The sequence below is a fragment of the Rana temporaria genome, chromosome 10, assembly GCF_905171775.1.
Source record: "Rana temporaria chromosome 10, aRanTem1.1, whole genome shotgun sequence".
In the NCBI taxonomy this organism is placed as follows: domain Eukaryota; kingdom Metazoa; phylum Chordata; class Amphibia; order Anura; family Ranidae; genus Rana; species Rana temporaria.
The window spans coordinates 153150425-153156779 of NC_053498.1; positions in this window are offsets into that span (position 1 = coordinate 153150425).

A 6355-nucleotide genomic window follows, 5' to 3' on the forward strand; every position below is an offset into this window, starting at 1 on the left:
GGGCACAGTGGAGGCGGAGAGTCTGGGAAAGCAGCGGTGGGAGGGGGAGAGCCTGGGAAGGCAACGGTGGGAGAGGGAGAGCCTGGGAAGGCAACGGTGGGAGAGGAAGAGCCTGGGAAGGCAACGATGGGAGGGGGAGAGTCTGGGAAGGCAGCGGTGGGAGGGGGAGAGCCTGGGAAGGCAGCGGTGGGAGGGGAGAGTCTGGGAAGGCAGCAGTGGGAGAGGGAGAGTCTGGGAAAGCAGCGGTGGGAGGGGGAGAGCCTGGGAAGGCAACGGTGGGAGAGGGAGAGTCTGGGAAGGCAGCGGTGGGAGGGGGAGAGCCTGGGAAGGCAGCAGCGGGAGGGGAAGAGTCTGGGAAGGCAGCAATGGGAGGGGGAGAGTCTGGGAAGGCAGCGATGGGAGAGGGAGAGTCTGGGAAGGCAACGGTGGGAGAGGGAGAGCCTGGGAAGGCAACAGTGGGAGGGGGAGAGCCTGGGAAGGCAGCGGTGGGATGGGAGAATCTGGGAAGGCAACGCTGGGAGGGGGAGAGCCTGGGATGGCAGCAGCGGGAGGGGAAGAGTCTGGGAAGGCAGCAATGGGAGGGGGAGAGTCTGGGAAGGCAGCGATGGGAGAGGGAGAGCCTGGGAAGGCAGCAATGGGAGAGGGAGAGTCTGGGAAGGCAACGTTGGGAGAGGGAGAGTCTGGGAAGGCAGCAGTGGGAGGCGGAGAGTCTGGGAAGGCAGCGGTGGGAGGGGGAGAGCCTGGGAAGGCAACGGTGGGAGAGGGAGAGTCTGGGAAGGCAGCAGTGGGAGAGGGAGAGTCTGGGAAGGCAGCGGTGGGAGGGGGAGAGCCTGGGAAGGCAACGGTGGGAGAGGGAGAGTCTGGGAAGGCAGCAGTGGGAGAGGGAGAGTCTGGGAAAGCAGCGGTGGGAGGGGGAGAGCCTGGGAAGGCAGCGGTGGGAGGGGAGAGCCTGGGAAGGCAGCGGTGGGAGAGGAAGAGCCTGGGAAGGCAACGATGGGAGGGGGAGAGTCTGGGAAGGCAGCGGTGGGAGGGGGAGAGCCTGGGAAGGCAGCGGTGGGAGGGGAGAGTCTGGGAAGGCAGCAGTGGGAGAGGGAGAGTCTGGGAAGGCAGCGGTGGGAGGGGGAGAGCCTGGGAAGGCAACGGTGGGAGAGGGAGAGTCTGGGAAGGCAGCGGTGGGAGGGGGAGAGCCTGGGAAGGCAGCAGCGGGAGGGGAAGAGTCTGGGAAGGCAGCAATGGGAGGGGGAGAGTCTGGGAAGGCAGCGATGGGAGAGGGAGAGTCTGGGAAGGCAACGGTGGGAGAGGGAGAGCCTGGGAAGGCAACAGTGGGAGGGGGAGAGCCTGGGAAGGCAGCGGTGGGATGGGAGAATCTGGGAAGGCAACGCTGGGAGGGGGAGAGCCTGGGATGGCAGCAGCGGGAGGGGAAGAGTCTGGGAAGGCAGCAATGGGAGGGGGAGAGTCTGGGAAGGCAGCGATGGGAGAGGGAGAGCCTGGGAAGGCAGCAGTGGGAGAGGGAGAGTCTGGGAAGGCAACGTTGGGAGAGGGAGAGTCTGGGAAGGCAGCAGTGGGAGGCGGAGAGTCTGGGAAGGCAGCGGTGGGAGGGGGAGAGCCTGGGAAGGCAACGGTGGGAGAGGGAGAGTCTGGGAAGGCAGCAGTGGGAGAGGGAGAGTCTGGGAAGGCAGCGGTGGGAGGGGGAGAGCCTGGGAAGGCAGCGGTGGGAGGGGAGAGCCTGGGAAGGCAGCGGTGGGAGAGGAAGAGCCTGGGAAGGCAGCGGTGGGAGGGGGAGAGTCTGGGAAGGCAGCGGTGGGAGGGGGAGAGCCTGGGAAGGCAGCGGTGGGAGGGGAGAGTCTGGGAAGGCAGCAGTGGGAGGGGGAGAGTCTGGGAAGGCAGCGGTGGGAGGGGGAGAGCCTGGGAAGGCAACGGTGGGAGAGGGAGAGTCTGGGAAGGCAGCGGTGGGAGGGGGAGAGCCTGGGAAGGCAGCAGCGGGAGGGGAAGAGTCTGGGAAGGCAGCAATGGGAGGGGGAGAGTCTGGGAAGGCAGCGATGGGAGAGGGAGAGTCTGGGAAGGCAACGGTGGGAGAGGGAGAGCCTGGGAAGGCAACAGTGGGAGGGGGAGAGCCTGGGAAGGCAGCGGTGGGATGGGAGAATCTGGGAAGGCAACGCTGGGAGGGGGAGAGCCTGGGATGGCAGCAGCGGGAGGGGAAGAGTCTGGGAAGGCAGCGATGGGAGGGGGAGAGTCTGGGAAGGCAGCGGTGGGAGAGGGAGAGCCTGGGAAGGCAGCAATGGGAGAGGGAGAGTCTGGGAAGGCAACGTTGGGAGAGGGAGAGTCTGGGAAGGCAGCAGTGGGAGGGGGAGAGTCTGGGAAGGCAGCGGTGGGAGGGGGAGAGCCTGGGAAGGCAACGGTGGGAGAGGGAGAGTCTGGGAAGGCAGCAGTGGGAGAGGGAGAGTCTGGGAAAGCAGCGGTGGGAGGGGGAGAGCCTGGGAAGGCAGCGGTGGGAGGGGGAGAGTCTGGGAAGGCAGCGGTGGGAGAGGAAGAGCCTGGGAAGGCAACGGTGGGAGGGGGAGAGTCTGGGAAGGCAGCGGTGGGAGGGGGAGAGCCTGGGAAGGCAGCGGTGGGAGGGGAGAGTCTGGGAAGGCAGCAGTGGGAGAGGGAGAGTCTGGGAAAGCAGCGGTGGGAGGGGGAGAGCCTGGGAAGGCAGCGGTGGGAGAGGGAGAGTCTGGGAAGGCAGCGGTGGGAGGGGGAGAGCCTGGGAAGGCAGCAGCGGGAGGGGAAGAGTCTGGGAAGGCAGCAATGGGAGGGGGAGAGTCTGGGAAGGCAGCGATGGGAGAGGGAGAGTCTGGGAAGGCAACGGTGGGAGAGGGAGAGCCTGGGAAGGCAACAGTGGGAGGGGGAGAGCCTGGGAAGGCAGCGGTGGGATGGGAGAATCTGGGAAGGCAACGCTGGGAGGGGGAGAGCCTGGGATGGCAGCAGCGGGAGGGGAAGAGTCTGGGAAGGCAGCAATGGGAGGGGGAGAGTCTGGGAAGGCAGCGATGGGAGAGGGAGAGCCTGGGAAGGCAGCAATGGGAGAGGGAGAGTCTGGGAAGGCAACGTTGGGAGAGGGAGAGCCTGGGATGGCAACGGTGGGAGAGGGAGAGCCTGGGAAGGCAGCAGTGGGAGGATGAGCCTGGGAAGGTAGCAGTGGGAGGGGGAGAGCCTGTGAAGGCAGCAGTGGGAGGGGGAGAGCCTGGGAAGGCAGCGGTGGGAGGGGAGAGTCTGGGAAGGCAGCGGTGGGAGAGGGAGAGCCTGGGAAGACAACAGTGGGAGGGGGAGAGCCTGGGAAGGCAGCGGTGGGAGGGGAGAGCCTGGGAAGGCAGCGGTGGGAGAGGGAGAGCCTGGGAAGGCAGCAGTGGGAGAGGGAGAGCCCGGGAAGGCAGCAGTGAGAGGGGGAGAGCCTGGGAAGGCAGCGGTGGGAGAGGGAGAGCCTGGGAAGGCAGCAGTGAGAGGGGGAGAGCCTGGGAAGGCAGCGATGGGAGGGGGAGAGCCTGCCTTCCCAGGCTCTCCCCCTCCCAGAGCCCCCCACTGCCCCAAAGGGTCCCCAGAAATATTATATGCAAATTTTTTAAATATTGCCCGGATTTCAAAGCCTGTCACGTGATTAGCTGGGTCCTATTCAGTCTTTAGCCAGCGGTGGGTGGCCCTTGATGTTGCATCAGTTGTGTATTTTGCACCTTTACAGTGTGAATGCAGGACACCATGGTAACGCCCCTCGGGGGTGGGCCCATGACACCCAGCACAAAGTATTGTAGCTTTTATTTTTTACTTACAGGTGGATTTTATTTCAGAAATAAGCCTGTAGTTTGGCTTTAATATTACTAGAGGGGTTGTGTGATTGATAATTCACATTGGATGGTATTGGAAACATTCTCTGTTTGGTTATATTGGGGTAGATTCAGGTACCTTTGCGCATTTTTTACGTAGGCGCAGGGCACTGTTTTTGCCCTGCGCCCCCGCAAATTTTCTGCGCTACCCGCGATTCACGGAGCAGTAGCTCCGTAAATTGCGTGGGCGCTCCGGCAAAATGCCTGGCGTAAGCGCGCGCAATTTAGATGATCCCGTAGGGGGCGGGAATCATTTAAATTAGGCGCATTCCCGCGCCGATCGTAGAGCGCATGCTCCGTCGGGAAACTTTCCCGACGTGCATTGCGGCAAATGATTTGTGACGTGATTATTGGCCGGTGTCAGTGGGCGTGACGTATCTGAAATCCAGGTGATTATTGATTGATGATAATATATATATATGTATGTTTTATTATTCAGTGGAATGGTTATCATATTATATTAGGAGACGCCGTAACGTCACTCCCAGTTGCTCGCGCGTCAGCCTCGGAACGATTGTTTATATTTTGGCGTCTCCACAATGATAACGGCTAATCAGCTATTAATCACATAAACTGTTCTGGCAGCGCGATCCCGAGAAAGGTGCAGCTGAAGTCAAATAGTTTAGTTTGAAGTTTATTGTTTCACCAGAAGAACGACGAGGAGGAGGGAGGGGGAGGGGGAAGACGATGAGGCACACCAATGATGGGACACTATTCCTCCCACTGACACCAATGATGGGACACTATTCCTCCCACTGACACCAATGATGGGACACTATTCCTCCCACTGATACCAATGATGGGACACTATTCCTCCCACTGACACCAATGATGGGACACTATTCCTCCCACTGATACCAATGATGGGACACTATTCCTCCCACTGACACCAATGATGGGACACTATTCCTCCCCACTGACACCAATGACGGGACACTACTCCTCCCACTGACACCAATGATGGGGCACTATTCCTCCCACTGACACCAATGATGGGACACTATTCCTCCCACTGACACCAATGACGGGACACTATTCCCCCCACTGACACCAATGATGGGGCACTACTCCTCCCACTGATACCCATGATGGGACACTATTCCTCCCACTGACACCAATGATGGGACACTATTCCTCCCACTGACACCAATGATGGGACACTATTCCTCCCACTGACACCAATGATGGGACACTATTCCTCCCACTGATACCAATGATGGGACACTATTCCTCCCACTGATACCAATGATGGGACACTATTCCTCCCACTGATACCAATGATGGGACACTATTCCTCCCACTGATACCAATGATGGGACACTATTCCTCCCACTGATACCAATGATGGGACACTATTCCTCCCACTGACACCAATGATGGGACACTATTCCTCCCACTGACACCAATGATGGGACACTATTCCTCCCACTGATACCAATGATGGGACACTATTCCTCCCACTGATACCAATGATGGGACACTATTCCTCCCACTGATACCAATGATGGGACACTATTCCTCCCACTGACACCAATGATGGGACACTATTCCTCCCACTGACACCAATGATGGGACACTATTCCTCCCACTGATACCAATGATGGGACACTATTCCTCCCACTGACACCAATGATGGGACACTATTCCTCCCCACTGACACCAATGACGGGACACTACTCCTCCCACTGACACCAATGATGGGGCACTATTCCTCCCACTGACACCAATGATGGGACACTATTCCTCCCACTGACACCAATGACGGGACACTATTCCCCCCACTGACACCAATGATGGGGCACTACTCCTCCCACTGATACCCATGATGGGACACTATTCCTCCCACTGACACCAATGATGGGACACTATTCCTCCCACTGACACCAATGATGGGACACTATTCCTCCCACTGACACCAATGATGGGACACTATTCCTCCCACCGATACCAATGATGGGACACTATTCCTCCCACTGATACCAATGATGGGACACTATTCCTCCCACTGATACCAATGATGGGACACTATTCCTCCCACTGACACCAATGATGGGACACTATTCCTCCCACTGATACCAATGATGGGACACTATTCCTCCCACTGATACCAATAATGGGACACTATTCCTCCCACTGACACCAATGATGGGACACTATTCCTCCCACTGATACCAATGATGGGACACTATTCCTCCCACTGACACCAATGATGGGACACTATTCCTCTCACTGACACCAATGATGGGACACTATTCCTCCCACTGACACCAATGATGGGACACTATTCCCCCCACTGACACCAATGATGGGACACTATTCCTCCCACTGACACCAATGATGGGACACTATTCCTCCCACTGACACCAATAATGGGACACTATTCCTCCCACTGACACCAATGATGGGGCACTATTCCTCTAGGTGGATAATGATTGGAGAGCAGAGGAGGTGGATAATGATTGGAGAGCAGAGGAGGTGGATAATGATTGGAGAGCAGAGGA